This window comes from Dermacentor silvarum, chromosome 10, assembly GCF_013339745.2.
Source record: "Dermacentor silvarum isolate Dsil-2018 chromosome 10, BIME_Dsil_1.4, whole genome shotgun sequence".
Taxonomy (NCBI): Eukaryota; Metazoa; Arthropoda; class Arachnida; order Ixodida; family Ixodidae; genus Dermacentor; species Dermacentor silvarum.
Window position 1 is genome coordinate 120,443,423 of NC_051163.1, and position 18,878 is coordinate 120,462,300.

Below are 18,878 nucleotides of genomic sequence, written 5' to 3' on the forward strand. Positions count from 1 at the left end.
GCAACATTACTCTTGCTTTAAGCATTTTATACGTCGCAGGCCTACGTGAATCTCAGGTTTGTTGACATTTGTTGACATTGACGACATAGGGCAAAGGCCCTGTCGTAGCTAACTCGTAGCCATTCGACGCGTTGCGGAAAAGGCGAGCAGCTCTTCCTCGGGTTTTCTAGGCTTGCTACAGTGAAGGAACAGCACGATGGTTGTAACTGTGGGCCCTGTGAAATCCACAAACAAAACTGTGTTTCGCTTAGCTAGATACGATATAAATTGCATGTATTCGGAAAGTGAAGCATTCAACTGTGCGCCACTTGTTCTAAATGCAAAACGAACCCGATGCTCGTGTGTCACACAGGATTTTTTAGGCTGACTAGGTATCAAGCCTTGCCATGCATCGTTAATAAGCAAGGATGTAATTGCTTTCGAACGTGGCTACTGATTTACTCGCGCTCGAAACGATTGATAGGGTAACGATTGATACAGATCGACTTCAACGAAGATAAACGGTCCCTAAGTGCAGCACAAGGAAAGATATGCTAAAACAGATTTATCCAGGTCACGTTCCCGTTGTTTGAAGCAGTAATAAACAACCACACACGAGAAAATGTATATTTTAATATTCGATATTGACAGGTGGAAAGATCTTTATTGCAGTGGTTTGCTCACGACATTATGTTCTTTTTGACACAGTCACTCGCATTCCGACACTCTTCGAGCCACATTTTGCTCGGTTCTGCGTATTTCTGAACATCTCGATCCTCGCTTTGTTTGTGCAAGGCGAATCGCAGCCTTCAAAGCAAACGCGTGAAGAAGCTTCGATCTCTACCAGATTATATGGCCTTTAGGCAGTTCGATGATACCGCAAGGGTTCTCAAGTTTGCGATATCATCAAATTCGCGTTGTGGGAATGAAATTGTCGCGCTTTATTCGGTGCAGCCAGATGTCACAGCGCTTGCTGTCACTCTTTCCGCTTAATTGGGATCGCGAAAAGAGCTTTGTCGGACTCCCAGTGGCTGTTGCACTCGAAAGCGCAGCCCCCGCGCAATTCCTTTCGTTTCGTTTTAAGTCTAGGAAAGTTCCATATGCCCTAAATTACAGAAAATGGAAAATCCGACCTCGTCGATGGCTCATACGCGCGGCCTGTGCGAGCGATGCCTTTGTCTGCTTGCCCACTCTGGCGCGGTGTGGATCATCTATGGAGGAAAGTGATCACCTGACGGCAACTGACCAATGGGCGGCGCAGCGGCGAAGAGAAAAGGGTTGCCGTACTTTCCAGGTTCCAGTGAATTTAGCGAACGTTCGAGGAAAAAAGAGCATGAAAGAGAGAACCAGATGGAAAAGGAGCTGGTGCTGGCAAAATTCAACTGGAAGAAAGCCGCAGAGAAAATTTCTAACCACACAGACACAGGGCTTGACGAGGTTCCTGTTAGGCTGATTAATGAACCAGGTCTAAAAAGTAAGGAAGATCCCTTGAATGCAGTACATAAAACCTTAAAGGACAGATGAATACGAGACAGTTGGCAACTAATTAGAAAGGATTTATTTATAAAGGTAAGGGTGAAAAAGACAGAATTAACTATTATAGACCGTTCACCATTACATCGGTAGTATCCAGGTTAGCAATACATTCGATTAAATTAAAGCTGAAAGCTTGGGCAGAGAATAATGGCGTATTGGGAGAACTTTATAATGGCTTCAGAATCGGTAGCCGTCTGGACGATAACTTATTTGTCCTTATTCAGTGTAAAGAAATACTCAGAGAAGAAAGTAGACCGCTATATGTGGCTTTTAACAGCGGAGCGGTTTATGCCGAGCGTAATCTGTCTGTCGTAGCAAGAAAAAGCTCCTCGGAGCGATGACCTCGCCTCGCGTTACCTAGTAACCGCCGGCGCAGGTGAGCGCTCGCTTCGCCTGACGCAGACACGGCTCGGACGAGCTCCTGCCAGCTGCACGCTACTGCGCATGCGCCATGACGTACTCCCGGCTCGTATGCGCTCGCCGCCCCTACATTGTGCATATAGCTTTCGCCCCACTTCCCCCACGACTTCCCCACCAGCTGCGCACCACTGCGCATGTGCCGCGAGTCAGACGTGACGTCACGGCCAACTGTGCATGCGCTCCTTTGTTCCGTGTAAAAGCCGGTACGCGGCAGCTGCGCGCCAGACGTATACGTGGGGAGACCAAGCAAGGTTCCCATTGCCGAGGAAGAAGTCGCTTTCCAAGAGTCGCGGCACACTGCTAAGCGAGACTGCCAGCGTCGACGCCGATTTGACCCAGCACGGTTACCCGAAGAAGCCGCTGCAAAACGACAGCGGCGAGCCGGAGATCCCGAGTACATCCAGCGAGATAATAGTAGGGAACGGCACTGAATTCCATCAGGTGGACATGAGATCTTGTCAAGGTTGCTGCTATTCATGGCTTGGCAGTTTCACTTTTCACTAGTTTAGTTCGTGCGGACCAGTACTTCAGGAGTTCCTTCCAGGCATTTCTTCTTCCGAGTCATACAGTTTATCGTTTGTGGTCATAGAGTTCGCGCAAGTCTTCTTATTTACAGGTAAGTTAAAATATGCTGTTAAAGTAGATGTTGAAGTAGAAAAGTTGAAAGTGTGACATGTGATACTCTGTCCAACACTATGTTACCAGGAAGACAGTGGTGCATTATGTAAATGGCTTCTCCTATTTTTCGTAGAATGTTGTGCAAGGTACAGAAAGGACTTGATCTCAGCACGGAATGACTTGGCTCGCACTTTGCAGGTGTTTAGAGGGACATTCAGAGTAAAGCACTTCACAAAGACGTCGCACAACGAGGATTGCCATCCACTATGTTTGTTACATGCATATGCTCCGCCATTTATGAGACCCATTTCTCCTGCAGCTTTATCTACGTCAGGCAGACTGGGAGGTGTTTTAATAAGTGCCTTAGCAAACAACAGCACAATATCAAGGTAGCAATGTGCTCGCAGTTAGCAGAGCACTGCTGGGCCTGCAAATGCCAGCCACGGATCAAGAAGGTGCAGGTCCTGTACTAGCATCGTGAACTGGTGCCAGGAGAAATGATGGCAGCCTTCTTAATAAAGAATCAAGCTGATACATACAGCTATATGTTGTCCTAATTGGTTTAAATATGGTTCTGCTGAGATGAAAACACCTGTGTGAAGTGGTTTCTTGCTTGTTTGAATGTATTCATTCACATTTTCTTGAGAGTTCCGTCTTTTTGTTTCACAACAAACGTTCACCATGATAGCATGTCAACTATAAAAGTGGACAGCAACACAAATGAAGTCGTCAGCTGATAGGGTCATGTTCGTCTTGTTATGCCTTTCACATTCCCCATTTATTGCACCCGTGTAATAAACTAGTACTAACTATCAAAGTTTACTATTCTTCTGAACTTATTTTTCGTATTCTGCTGTCGTCAGTAATACAATTCTTTGGATTGTTGACCCACTGTCCTCTTTAATGTTATAGCTTGACCACATAGCCAGTGCAGTGCACAAAAAACGCAGGGCAGTGCAGGGCAGTGCACAAAGCAGGGCAGTGCACAAAGAAAAAAAAATAGGTGAATCATAAATCTGAAAGGGCAGCATCCTGCTTACAAATCCCTTCTATGCCCATGGTTTGGCATGCGGCTATGCCTATACTTGCGAAATGAACCAACTACCTGAAACCACAGTTTTGGTTTTCCTACTGAAGCTGTAAAAGTACACTAAAGCAAAAAAAGTTATGGCGACGGAATCTTGTCGCCCTCTTAGAACAGGTTTATTTGGGACTGGGCAGACTTAAACAGTGCCATTAGCCACATCATAACTGTTGTCAAAAGATGGGTGTGCACTGGAAAGTCAGTTGTTAGGTTGTACAATGTGCAATTTTTTCTGACAAGCAGGAAAGCTGATCCTCCGCTTACATTTATCATGGGACAAAGAAAGCCTTTCCCACATTCGCTATGTATTATCTTAAATGCTCAATACAATTTGTTTTGGTAGCATGGTCACTTCATCGTTTAAGTGTCCACAGCACTGCACTGACCAATTTGCATATTTCTGGTGCATGATGTTGGCTCATGACATTACAGTTGTATGACCCCCCCCCCAAATCATATATGACAATCACAATAAATTTGGTGATGCAAATAGCACCATGCATCCCATTCGAAACCACTCTGCCCTTTGTGCAGATGTAAAGTTTACTTTGTCACACTTGGAAATTGAATTATTCATGTACAAAGAAATTTGAGCTTCATTCCATAGCCACGGAGATTTTACATATGTCAACATTTATCTCTGGGCTATTTCATCTATAACTAAGGTCAGAAAGGGGAAGGTGTCACACAGCACCGACTAGCAACTTGTGTATTAGACAGCTCTTTAGTATTATTATTTTTTTAACAAGAGCATGAAGCAGGCATTCCAGCTTATTCCTTCAGCTCATTTACTCCGCTTTCATGGGATACTAAGAGCTTAAGTCGTAAGCCTTGGACAGCTTCAAGGTAACACAGGAAGTGTTCAGTGCGCATAGAGCTACTCTGTAATGACATAATCAGTTCTCCCAGTGATCATTAAAGATTTACTTGAGGCTCATCAAGTGTGTATTAGGTTGGATAATGGGAATGCAAGCTTAACAAGTCACGAGTACATGACTGATGTTGGTGTGCATAATACTTGGCAAAGAATTGGTTGAAAACATAGGCACCACTCGCTAACCTACTGCGAAGACCCCTTGCATTATTTCTCACTGCACTGTGCACTCAATCTTAAGTCAAGAAATTTACTATGTACAAAAACTTCATTTTGCTCTACAATACTTATGCCTGCAGAAGTAATCAATCTAAGGGTGCTTTACAGGGAAGCTGTTAAGGGCTCATTCTTCGGTGATCGCGTCCTGCTGTAGAAGAAAACTCTTATTGGCCGTATGCTGTATGTGCGAGTGAAAGCGCGCAAGGGGGAGCGAACGCACGGTGGAGAGCAAACGCGACTTTCCAGTGGAAGGGGAGCGGTGGGCGATGAGGGCATCGAGGCACCTTAGACTGTTCGTGTGCGTGCCCGCTCTCCCAGTGCAGCGCATGCGCGTAGCCCTGCCAGCCTCTGCCGCCTGTGCCGCCGACTCTCTCTGGGCTCTCGCCCGCCTCTCCCCTAACACTGTCGACAACGGCGTTTAACCGCTCCGTCGCGTAGCCAGTGTTTTGACAGCGGCTGTGTGTGGTCACACAAACAACGCGCACAACTTTTGTGGACAGCAGCAGCGTTTTGCGCGCGTTCGGCGCGAACGCGCGCGGCCATTGGTGACGTGTTTATGGAGAACGTGCCAACCTTTGCCGTACACCCTATGGCTAAGTCACTAAATAAGTGAAAACCACCGGATCATATATATTTCTCATTCTTTAATAGTTCAAATAACCAATTACACCATCACATCCTAATAGTCATAATTGGAAATACATAATTCCCACCATAGTACAGCTTCGCTGGTCTTCCATCTCCACTCCAGTGGAAGGGCTGACAGTTTTTTTTTCCTCGATAATATGTTCACATCCACCAATTGCTCAACAAGTGTTCCACGCTGATGCTCTCACAGTTCTTTCCATTGAACACATCCGTGCTTCTACTTGAAAACTTGGCTGGCAAGTAGATTTAGTCACCCTCATCAATATCTCAAATACCCGCCAAAAGCACACGCTTTAATGTGTCATAAAAGGAGATACACCAATTTTACATGTGTCAAATACATTTTTCACCTGACAGTGAATATTAGTGAGTGACATAACTTTATTTGAAATCCGGCGATTGGGAGGCCCGGGCCTGGGGCCACCTAGATGGCCACTGGGAGCTGTTGCTCCCGCACGGAATCCATGGCTCGCTGGATGGCCCAAAGTTGGTCTAGGAGTTCTGAGCTGAGTAGCGTGGCCGACCACCGCGCCCGTAGATTTTCCGGGGAGACTGCCATTTTTTTCTGGATATATTTTGCATCCCCACAACATGTGTTGAAGGGTGGCTCTAGCAGACTTGCATAGCTTGCATATATCGCTGGCGTATATCTCGGGGTAGAAAGTCTTTAACTGCACGGGATTCACATAGGTTTCTGTTTGTAATCGCCTCCAAGCAACGGACTCATTTCTGTTCAGTTAAGTGTGAGGCGGTGGTAATATTCGCCTCTGATTTTTGATAGAATTTTGTAATATCGCTAAATCTTGCTAATCTGTCTTTTTCTCTCCAGATCTCCTCCTCCGCGTTCCCCTGACCGATGGAAGTCACTCCTTGCTCAGCTCGGCGAGTAAGACCTCGAGCTTCGCGATGTTCTACCTTGTTGGGGTTGATTGCGTGAATGCCTGGAGTCGTATGTGCTGGGAACCAGAGCAATTGCCTGCCGTTCTTCTCTGCGTTAGAGAATCTTGCTTTGTTGACTATGATGATGCGCCACGCCTCAGGAGAGATCCTACCCTTAGCATAGTTTCTAATGGCTGCCTGAGAATCGCTAATTATGTATTGAGCGTTTGTGGAGACCAATGCTCGTGCAATGGCTACCTCTTCTGCTGTCTCGGAATGTTTGGTATTAACTGACACGCTTGTACGGGGCTTTTGGGTGTGATCTACGACTACTGCCACGTAGATATTTCTGTGTGGGTATTCAGCCGCGTCTACGAAAGCTGCTCTTTCGTCTTAGCCATAGCTTCGGATCATTTTCTCTGCTCTACTCGTGCGTCTGCCCTTGTTGTAACCGGGATCCATGTTCTTGGGTATATTTGTTACTAGGAGTTTGTCGCGAATTTCTCTCGTTATCGTCCTCTTTTCCCCGTATTGATTGTGGTAATTCATTCCTAGCTTGCCTAGTATATGCAGTCCTGTTTTGGTTTTGGTTAGTCGTTCCACCTGGGATGTTTGTTGCACGTCTGTGAGTTCGTCCAGTGTGTTGTGGAGTCCTAACTTTAGGAAGAGATCTGTGCTCGTACTGATTGGAATGTCTAGTGCTAGTTTGTATGCCTTTTTTATGATGTTGTTAATTTTGGTTTTTTTCAGCTGCAAACCAATTGTGGAAGGCTGCTATGTATGTGATCTGACTGATTATGGATGACTGTATGAGCCGTATGATACTTTCTTCCTTCATACCCTGGTGCTTGTTAGTAATTCGTTTGATTAATCGCATGGTGTTCGTTACCTTTGTGTCTAACTTCCTTATGGTTTCCCCGTTTGTACCTTTGTTCTCGATTATTAGACCCAGTACCTTGAGCTGATTGACTATTGGGATATTCCGCCCGTTCTTGGTGTATAACTTGATTTCCTCATGAGCCTCGTTTCCGTCGTATCCTTTGGGAGGCCTGCCCCTAAGTGTGGGGCGGTATAAGAGAAGTTCGGACTTCTCTGCAGAGCATGTGAGGCCTGTTCCTATGAGGTGTTCCTCTACTGTGTTTATTGCTACCTGGTGTGGTGTCCGGCCTATCGCCACAGTCCTTAATGCGCAGGCGTGCAAAACGAATAAAAGGCGTGCGCCGCAACCTGCGCGTGGGCTTATTTCGACCAGCCACGCACCGATGAACATGTGGCAATAAACGTCGCTTCGCCCCTGGAAACTTGTCTGCTCCTTCGCATGAACCACGTAATACAACACCTGGAGTAGTTGTTCTATTGATCCGTCGCTACCATCACAGACCCAGATAGTAATATCGTCCGCGTATATTGTGTGATTGAGGGACTCTATGTGATTTAGTTTTTCGGGGAGTCCCATCAAGACGAGATTGAACAGCATCGGGGAGATGACAGACTTATTATTATTAAGTTATTTTAACTTATTAACATTAACTTATTAATGGCTTGTCTGTGGTTTTTCTTGTTATTCTAAGGGTATAGCAGGAGCCTAAGCATGTGCCAGGTTTTGCCGGTGCTTAATTGTCCGTCCATGGAATTACATATCTCGTCCCATTGTTGCTTGCTCAATTGCGCAGCATATTCTTCTATTTCTTTGTTGAGGAGTGCTATGCGCTTTCTCAATTTTCGGTTATGCTTCTGACCTTTAAGTCTATTTTGCCGCGACTGCTTAGCTTCCCACATGTGGAGAAGTCTGCGATCGCATTTCTCCAAGTTAGATTGAGGTGGTGCTATTTTTCTGGCAGTTTTGACGTCATCGCTGAGCTCTATAATCCATTGTTCTATGTCTGTGCTGGATCGTTGGTGTGTAGCCTCTCGCGATCTACAAAGTAGTTCCCAGTCTATTAATTTGATCTGTCGTTCCTTGGGTCTATTCGGCGCTTCTTTGACGAGTAACTCCGATATGCGGTGGTCGCTACCCTAATCTTCAAGTGTGTTGCGCCACGTCACCTTTTCAATATTCTTGGTAAATGTTAGGTGTGGGGTTGTGTCCCTGTTTAACGCCATGCCTACTCTGGTTGGAGAACCGAGGTCTGTGACTAGCCTGAGGCCTAATTCTTGCGAGTCATTCGATAAGGCCCTTCCTTTTGGTCTGGAATATAGATATCCCCACGCAGTGTGTGGGGCATTAAAGTCTCCGCCTATGACTACCGGACTTTCTCCAGCTAGTTTGAGTGTTTTCTGGAATAGGCTCTTGAACTTGTGTCTATGTTTAGTGGGATTGCTATAAATGTTCAGAATAAGTAAGCTAGGTCCTCTCTTCTTTTGTGGGATGAGTTCCAATAGAATGTTGTCTCTGTGCGCGATGCCTGTATTGTGTTGCACGCACACTATGTTTCTTTTTACCAGCGTGGTTAATCCCCTGGTCTCCCCTTCGGCATAGCCAAAAGACCTGTATCCTGCCATTTTTGCGACCCCATGTGTTTCCTGCAGAATTATGACGTCCGGCTTATCCTTGACTTTTAAATGCTGCTGCAAAACTGACTTTTTTGTTTTTGTAACTTCTACAGTTCCATTGCCATATCCTGAACTCCTTTGTAGTGCGCCTCATTGCGGTTGCGACCATGGGAGGGAGAAGGGAGGCTGGAGAGAAGCTCATCTTATATAATTTTGTTGTTGAGAAGTGGGTAAGGATTGTGGTGCTTCTGATGCACCAGAGGGGAGTCCATTACCTGGCGGCTGGTTTCCCTCTAGGATGTCTAATCTACTCATAATTGCTGTTATTGCCTTAACCATTTGGTTGATCATTTCGTCCCGTTTTTCATTTGCCTTTTGTATCTCTACTAGGGTCTTTTGGATATCGGCTAATGCTTTATCTACCGCCATGTTATCTAGTTTCTCACTTCTGGCTTGGGCCTTGGGTTTGAGTGGAGGGGGGTTATCCCCTTTGTCCATCTCATTGTCCGGGACTTCAGTAGGATCTTTCGTGCTCGCGTGTGGAGCTGAAGTTACCTGATTTAATTGGCTTTTTGCGTCCTTGAGACTCTTTATTTCATCGCTCATTCGTGCTAGTATAATCCTCAGCCGCGCGTTCTCGTATTTTAGTTCCTTTATCTCGTTATTAATGGCAGTGTCCCCGCCAGTCCCTGGGCGCTTGCCATCGACCACGTCTGCCCAGCTTACCGTGGTTGTCATGCTTCCTGAAGTGGGTGGCCTAGTTCTGGACCTGGATCCGGGTCGTGTCCCCGGTGTCCTGGAGCTCGACCTGGATAAGGATCTGGGGGTGGAAGCAGACCTTGTTCTCGATCTGGAGCGTCTTCCCCTGGCGTTTGACCTTCCACGAGACTTTGCCCTGTTATTTCTTGAGATAACATCTTCATGTGCTCGTTGTAGTTCTCGTTGCAGCCTCTGCCATTGTTTCTGTTTAACGATGAAGGGCTCCTTGAATTTGGCGTTGCACGTCTTATCCGCGGTTGGATGGTCCTCGCTGCATAATTGTAACTTAGGTTGGCACCTATGGCCTTTGTCTGGGTTTGCTGTTCCACATCCAGCACAAATCTTGTTGTTCGGGTTGGGACATACATCTCCTCTGTGTCCAAGTCTGTTGCATTGGTTACAGAAATACACTTGTTTCCGGTACAAGGAGCATTGGAGCAGCGCTGCCCTGTATCGGACGTACGTGGGCACTTTGTTTCCTTCAAAGAGCACAATCACTGTGGTAGTATTGCTGATTCTCTTTGCTGCTATCGCCGTTGGGTTCTTGTTCGTAACCACCGCTTCTGTGATGTCTCATGGGCCCTCGTCGAGTGGAATTCCTCTGATGACCCCTTTGGCCGTCATGTCCGGCGCCGTCTCGTGACATGGGTCTCGTAAAACTTCTCTTGAATCTTGATACGTGCAAGACAGGGGCGCAGCCACGGGGGGGGGGGGGGGGGGGTTGATGGGGCTTCAGCCGCCCCCCCCCCCCCCACGACATTTTCTCGCGCTGGCATGCACCGCCGACCAAAACTACCACCGAATCCGGGAATCATTCTGGATTTTGTCTAGAATGTCTTTTTTACGCTCGAACACACATTGAGGCGCGAACATTGCGAACTCGGGCTGGATTCCGTGGCAACGCCCTTGCACCTGGAGCCACGTAACGCAAGGAGCCCCATCCGAGCACAAACTTTCAATGGCTTTTCGATAGCGAGCGGGCGCGTTGCGGCATCTCGCAGCGGCCGCGGAATCTAGGGAGCGCATGGATTCCAGTTAGGAAACTTTATGGTATAGAGAGAGAGAGAGAGAGAAATAGAAGAGAGGAAAGGCAGGGAGGTTAACAAGACGCACGTCCGGTTTGCTACCCTGCACTGGGGAAAGGGGCATAGGGATCAAAAGAGAGAGAAAGGAAATAGAGAGAGCACAGTTTCGCGCACATTTGAAGCTTCGCACGAACTCTACAGACGGTCGCCAAGACCTGTCGACTTGAGGTAGTGCAACAAGGCTTTCGTGGCTTTCTGTGCCATCGACGCATACGGCCATAGTCCAAGGATCTTCATTCCGAAAATGGTCCAGAGTCCAGCCGGTTCAATGCTGTCCGGAGAGCTTCACGCTCGACGTCGAACTGGGGACAGAGACATAAGACATGTTCAATTGTTTCTGTGGTTCCACAAGAGTCGCACATGGGCGTATCCCCCATTCCGATGCGGAACGAGTAGGCCTTTGTAAATGCCACCCCGAGCCAGAGGCGGCATAATACTGTCGCCTCAGAGCGGGAAATGTTTGATGGCACTTGAAGCTTCAAGGATGGGTCAATTTTGTGGAGATGGCACTTCGGGTTAAGAGAAGACCAATATTTGTGTGTCATAGCTTTAGCCACGATATGAAGTTTTCCTGCAGCGTCGGTCCTGGATAAGGGGATTGGGACAGGTCGGCCTTCGAGATGAGCAGACCGGGCGGCTACGTCGGCGAGGTCATTACCAGCAATGCTGGTATGTCCCGGTAGCCACTCAAATATAATTTCATGCCCTTTAGCGATGGCTTGGTGGTGGTCTTCTCTTATCTCATATACCAGCTGCTCATGAGTCCTGTGATAAATGGCAAAATGCAAACTCTAAAGTGCTGCCTTCGAATCACAAAATATGACCTATTTCTGAGGTGTCTCTTGCAGGAGGTATTGTACAGCAACACGCAGGGCAGCAAGCTCTGCCGCCGTTGATGTGGTGACGTGTGACAGTTTGAACTTGAGCGTGGTTTTCGTGGCCGGAATGACAACGGCACCTGAAGAACTGGTAGATGAGACGGAACCATCGGTATAGATGTGTATTCGGTCCCAGTAGGCGTCATTCATTAATAGCAGCGTCATCTGTTGCAGAACTATTCTTGGGTGATTGGCCTTCTTTACGCCCGGAATACTTAAGCGCACCTGAGGCTGTTGCAGGCACCACAAGGGGAATGAAGGCCTTGCTGCTGGGGTGTATCCTGATGGAAGGCAATCTGGATTGGTGACGATAACTTCAGAAAACGTGGAACGAGGTCTCTGCGAAGGCAAAAACGCCAAGTGATGATCGGGGACGCGGGAAAGATGACGGATATGCGCCCTGAGACAATCCACTGCAACGTATGTTTGGATCGGATGATCTTTGGCGAGGACGATTGTTGCAGCTAGGTGTTGACGCACCACGAGGAAGTCCTAAGCAAGTGCGCAATGCCTGGCGCTGTAAGCTCTCCAACGAGCGAACATTTGCATTGCACATATTGGACCACACTGGAAGGCTGTAGCGTAGGTATCCTAGAAAGAGAGCTCTGTACAACTGAAGCATGGAGCGTACAGATGCGCCCCATGTTTTCCCGCACATAAATCTCAGTACCTGGGCAATAGACGACAGTTTTTTTTCTTCAGGTACGTGCAATGAGGGCTCCAGGAAAGATTGCGGTCGATTATTACACCTAAAAATCGATGGGTCTTTCCGTAGGCAATAGTGTGTCCATTAACAGAAACTGGGTATAGCGTCATAAGTTTTCGAGTGAATGCAACCAAATGCACATTTCTCGGTTGATACAGTCAAGCCTTGTGCTTGAAGATATGCTGATGTCAAGGTTGCTACCCGTTGCAAACGCGCGCGCATCTGAAGCCGAGTAACTGCAGAAGTCCAAAGGCAGATGTCATCTGCGTATATCGAGAGGCAGATTGTCTTAGGTAAAACGCCAGCTTGTCCAATGAGTGTCACATTGAACAACGTCGGACTCAATACTCCTCCCTGAGGCACGCCGCAGTATGTGTATTATTCAGCTGTGGGGCCGTCTTCTGTTTGCACAAAAAACGACCGGCGAGTTATGTAGTCGGATACCCAACGAAGCATGCGGCCGCCGATTCCAATAGTCTCCTGGGAGGTGACGATGGCATCATGTGCAACGTTGTCTTACGCGCCCTTCACGTCGAGAAAGAGCGCAACTTATATGCGCTTACGGCTTTTCTCCTGCTGCACAAACGTCGTGAGGTCAATGACGCTGTCAGTTGAAGAACGACCCCTACGAAAGCCTGCCATGGAAGCGGGGTAGATGTTGTAACGCTCGAGATACCATTCTAGACGTGCAAGGACCATCCTTTCCATAACCTTGCCGATGCAGCTGACAAACGCAATAGGGCGATATGCCGCCAAGTCCAAAGGAGATTTTCCCGGCTTTAGTAATGGTACCAGCCGACTTAACTTCCATTGCCGGGGAACTGTACCTCTATGCCATAAGTTGTTAAAGCTGTTCAGAAGCGCTCTTCTTGCCTCTTGTCCGAGGTGTCCCAGGGCGAATAGGTGGCGCCGTCAGGGCCTGGAGAGGATGATCGTTTAGAGACGGCCAGGGCAGCTTCGAGTTCTTCCATGGTAAATGGCACGTCCATTTCCGGTACCTTAGCCGCTGGGATGTCATATCAACGTTGATGTTGACAGGCTCGCCAGTGACTCTCGCACAGAATTCCTACGCCACACTAAGCTCTGTTTGGCCAAGATGGAGGGCCAAAGCTGCAAATGGGTGTCGTTGTTGTGGGGATGAACGAAGACCACGTACTGTCCTCCAGATATGTGAAAGCGGCTTGCGAGGGTCCAGTGACTCGCAGAATGTCTTCCATCGCTCTCTCTCTAGTTTGTCTATGCGACGCTGAATTTTCTTCTAAATACGACGTGCGTCTCTCAGATCATAAATTGATTTAGTGCGTCTGTATCGTCGTTCTGCACGCCGTCGAATCGCACGAAGTCTTTCAAGTTCAATGTCGAAATCCGTTCGGCTTGATGACAACGATGATGAACACTTGGAAACTTTAAGTGCTTCTGCGATGGTGTCGGCGATGTCGCCGGTGAAATCTCCCCCACATGCTTCTTCCATAAGCGACGTAAACATACTCCAGTCACTGCTCTTCAAGATACCACGAGAGAAATACCGAGTGAGTCCAATAATCGTTAGGTAGGTGGGAATGTGATCACTCCCATGAGTCTCGATGTCGCAAAACCATTTAATATGTGCTGTGAAGTTCCGTGACACCAAAGTCAAGTCCAGGCAGCTGCTATACGTAGGACCCCGCAGATACGTTGGCCTACCATCGTTCATGATGCAGAGGTCATAATCAGAGGCAAGCAATGCAACATTCCTTCCCGTGAAGTTTATCTTGGTGCTTCCTCAAAGCAAGTGGTGCGCATTGAAGTCCCCAGTGATGACCCAGGGGCCATCAGTTTCCTTTAATATGTATTTCAGTCTTTCCGGGTCAAACCGCCTTGACGGGGTGATGTAACAACCAATAAGAGTAAAGGCCATTTTGTTCTTTTTGACGTGGAGGCATACGTATTGGTTGTAGTCATGAGGCTGAACAGCATGCGAAACATAGTTCAAGTCCGTGCGGATGTAAATGAGAACGTTTCTCCGTTCCTTGCATGTGGAAGAAGCAAACGCTTCGTAACCAGATAGTCTGTAGGGCTTTGATACGTTCGGTTCATAAACAAGTATAGGGAACCGATTCTTCAAGACAAATTGGCGCAAATCCGAGATGCGGGACTTCAAGCCTCTGGCATTCCATTGAAAAATCGTCGCACTTCTAACTTCAGTGCGACAAGAAAGTACTGGGTGAGCCATGGTGCTTATAGGAGGCTTGCAAGTACTGGATTCAGTGCATCCAGTATTTGCAATGCGCTTTCAGCTGTTCGTGTCTGCAGCTTTTTCAGTAGCATGCGAATCGTATTCATTAGTGATCGCACCATTATAACCACTTGCCGATCCTGTTCAGTCAATTCACCGGCAGGAGATGCCCGGGATGGTCGACTTCCATCGGCGTGCAGCGATTCTGCTGGTGGTTGCCGTTTTGGCAACGCAGGCCAGGCTTCGGTGTCCATATTCTTCCCAGTGCCCTTGTCCTTTGTAGGCCTTTCTTATGTAAATGGCCTGGGTGGCAGTGGAGAAGGTGACTGTGGACATGGCATACGCATCACCGACGCAGAAGCTTTTCTTGAAGAACGTCGGCGACGGGAGCGTCGCTTCCTGATTTTAGCGGCGGCTTCTAGATGAGAGGAATGATCTCTTGCCATCTCTTTTAAGATAACCATTTCCTTCTTAATCTTGGGGCAGTCTTTCGATGAAGCCTCATGAGATCCGTGGCAGTTTGGACATTTCAAACAGTGGCGGCACATTTATCCGCGGCGTGTGGTTCGGCGTAGCGGGGGCACACTGTTTCATTCTCACAGACGCTGCTCACGCGTCCGATCTTCATGCATTTGCGGCACTGTAGAGGCTTCGGAATAAAAGGCCGGACAGGATGCCGAAAGTGGCCTACTTTAACGTGAGACGGGAGGCAGTTGCCCTTGAAAACAATCTTCACGCAACGTGAGTTGCCCAGGCGGTAGACATTAACAATGACGTCACGATCACTCGCTGCTTTAACCAGAATCGGCAAGTCATTGTTCAGGATGGCCAAGTCTACATCATATATTACACCAGTGATGACATCAGACCCCAGTGGTAGGTGAGAGTGCACCTGCATGCCATCAAGATCTGTTACCTTGCGTAGGGCGCTGAGAGCACCCACATGCAGAACATCAACCGCCAGTACATTTTTGCGGGTGTTCACTCTAACGTCCGTGATTTCATTTGGTACCACGGTCTCCAGCAGCATCGAGACAGATTGCCTATTAAGCCGCTTCATGTTACCGTTGGGTATCACAGGCATAAACAGGATGGTGTTGGCGTCGGGGTTCCGCATGGGCTCAACAGTTTGCGTACTGGAGGAAGAAGAGGACCTGGTGTTCCTTCTCTTCAACTTGCTGCTCCGCGCAAGTTCGAAGCCTTCGTCGTCGGAAGGGTCCTCGCTGCTGAGCGAGTAGATATGGGTGGCTTCGCTGTCGCTGTCAGTCTGGTGCCCGATCCGCTTCCTGGAGGCGGCCGTCGCTGACGCCGCCAGATCCGGCAGACGCCCTGGGCGGTCGACGTCCATCGCCATCGAACAAGGCGCGACGCCTGATCGATACACTGGAGAATTCACAAAAATAGCCAGAGGTATAAAAACAACACTCCGCCAAGAGATACTTCGTCGTCGTGGTATAAAGTTCTCAAAAACTTTTGACGTGAAAGGTGCACTGACATTTTCAAAGGCGTGCTTTAAAGGATTTTCAATTCTGGAACTTTATGGGGTAAGGTTCTTACAACTTGGGCCAACATGCGCGCACTGGAGCCCTCGTGTCCAAGCCATTCCAGAAATGGAAGCACGCGTTCGCAATCTTCCACACACACGAAAATACTAAATATCACCGCGACTGTCAGCTAGGAGCTGATAATTTTCTCCAAACATTTTCAGGAAGCGCGCCCAATGTGATCGATCAGCTGGACCAGGGCAGAAAAAGTAAAATATGAGAAAACAGAAGAAAGTAAACGGCCTATGATTGATTTTTTTTTTTTGTGTCTCTGTGGGCGACAAGGTCTGGCTCTCCGCGGCCACAGGCACAGTGACCCTATAGATTTAAGCATAGCCCCCGCTGAAAATACAGGTCTTTTCAGAGCGCTTCTTCGCATGCGAGCTGATTGTGGAGATACATATCTGAAGAACCATTTGGAAAGTTGCCCCAGTAATACCTCGTATTTAAGCCCAGATGCACAAAACCAAATTATAGAAATTTGTGGTCAAATTATCAAAGAAAGCCTACATGCAAAAGCACGCTGCTTTTTCATACTTCCTGACGAAACGACGTACATCGCTGGAACCGAACAGCCTACTGTTTGTGCAAGCTACCTAAACAAGTATGCCAACGACATCGAGAGAGTGCTTTAGGTTGTAGCACCGGAATAGATGCCATCTCTCGTTGCGACTGCAGGTTTTATGTAAATGTGTAAATACTGCTGTAGATTCTAGTCACCCTTCCAGTGACCACTGCCAGCGCAGAGAGAATATTTTTTAACAAGAGTTTACTAAAAAAAACTACTTGCGCTCTACAACGTCTGTGGAACGCATGGTTAGGCTGGCGCTTCTATACACCCACAGAGACGTCGGCATCAATGTGTCCGAAGTCATTGATCGCTTCGCTCAACTTCGCCGCCGAGAGAAGTTTGTCCTCTAGATAGCGAAGCAGCAAAAATCAATTCAAGTAAAAAGCTCTGTTCCTTCAGGTCCATAAGCTCTTAATTATGAAAACGTATGACTGTTCATTAGCTTTTAAAACCGCAGAAATTTTTGCTGTTTATTCTACCAGTTAGCATATGATCAAAATTATGCGAATACGAAAATTAAGAGGACATCAATAACCATTTTTGACCAACCTTGCTCATTGAAAGCCTGGCCCACGCGGCGTTTGCCAAAAACACACTCGGATATTGGGTAGTTGAACTTGCCACATCATCTGTGGCTTTTGCTTGTCCTTTTCTTTCCTTTTTAGCTACCCGCTTTTATTTCTTTTTTGAAACGAAGCAATACCCTCCTTTAATTTTGGGTGCAGAATAATTGTTCGCGCTGTGCAGGCAGTTAAATTACACATTTTCGTACTGATTTCTGCATTTTTCCTCTATTATTCTACCCATATGGCGCTGTCACGACCGCCGCATGGCCCGAATACATATCACGATTACTGCGATCATAGCTTTGTTCTTGCCTGTCTATACAGTGAAGAAGAAGAACAGGGGGCAAGCATTAGTGGGGCGCTCTCACAGATGTAGGGCGTGAGCGCAGATCACGAGCTCTTGGCGCTGAGACCGTTGCTCTCTTGCGACTGTACTTGGTTTTCGCCTGCCGCTTGCCGTCAGTAAATCTCCTTATCACCTGGATCATCTTTCTTTCTGTGCGCAAAGTTTACTGTCTGTTACTGCGCAACATGTTTATTTGGCTTGTTTGAAGCATTTATATACAGTGACGTTTGCTTAAATGCGTAGACTTATTGGAGACTTATACGTATTTTTAAATGTCTCGTTCCGAGGTTTTGTGTATAAAACCACTAAACTTTGTTACCAGCGACTCTTTTTTGCCCTTTAGCGAGTTGTATCTTCGCATTTTTATATAATGCATATTTTGCAGAACTTCTGCTTTTTATATGTACTCTCCTGTTACGACTATAATTTCGGTGCAATTACAATATACAACCGGTACAGCTGCTCCTGCGCAATACATATATGGCAACGAGGGCAGCGTCATTGAGGTTTTTCCCTGGTCATTGCATATGTACAATATGTAAACAAGCTTCTTAAATGACAAAGATTCATCAAAATAGTTGTCCTCAACTGATTCATTTCATGGCCTTCACGTTTTTCATATCAGCTGCAATGCACTGTTTGCTGGTAGAACTGATAGAGTTCTAAACCACCATAGACAGAGTTCAAACTCTATCTATGATAGAGTTCTAACCGTATGGGTTTCCTTGTAGCAATTGCTGCAATTGCTGCATTTGGCTGGATGTCTCATTTTCCCTTTAAACATGTTGAACGTGTTAAGAAAAGTTCCGACAACAGAAACGCCGATCGTGCTTGCATCAACGTCTCAAGCAGCCAAGGTTAGTTTTGTACCACACGACTATTTGTGCTTGAAGATCTGACGACGACTTGTTTCACAACACTGCTGCCGTGTATGGAAAAGTAATTGACCGATAAGTGCGTGCATTCAGCCTTTCGTTGCAGATGTATGCGATGTTTGATGACTGATTTTACTAGGTACGTAGGGGGGAAATCATGGGCACAATATTGCCAAGGAAAACTAGAACGCCTAACGAAGGGAGTATTTTGCTAGTTAGTATATTAAGCATATTGTAAGCGAGCGACTGTTGCCAGAAATCCTACCTCTAATTGTGGTATATTGCTCAACAATATTAGAAGGGATACATTTTTCTGCAAATAATAATTGTGTGTTATGCGCGAATTTATGAAGCCAAACTACAAGTTGGAAGTTCGAGTAGTGGGAAAATATAGCTTAAATTATGGAGTCAGGCAATTTTTTGTAGACTGTGTGTGATGATGTGGATATATTTGAGCCATAGTAGTTTATATACAGAGGTGAAAATTCGCGTCAGTTACCCTTTGCAGTTTCGAGCTGTTGAAGTTTAAATATTTATTGTTCGTTAACAATACGGTTTCTCGCAACGCAGAATATGGAGTTGC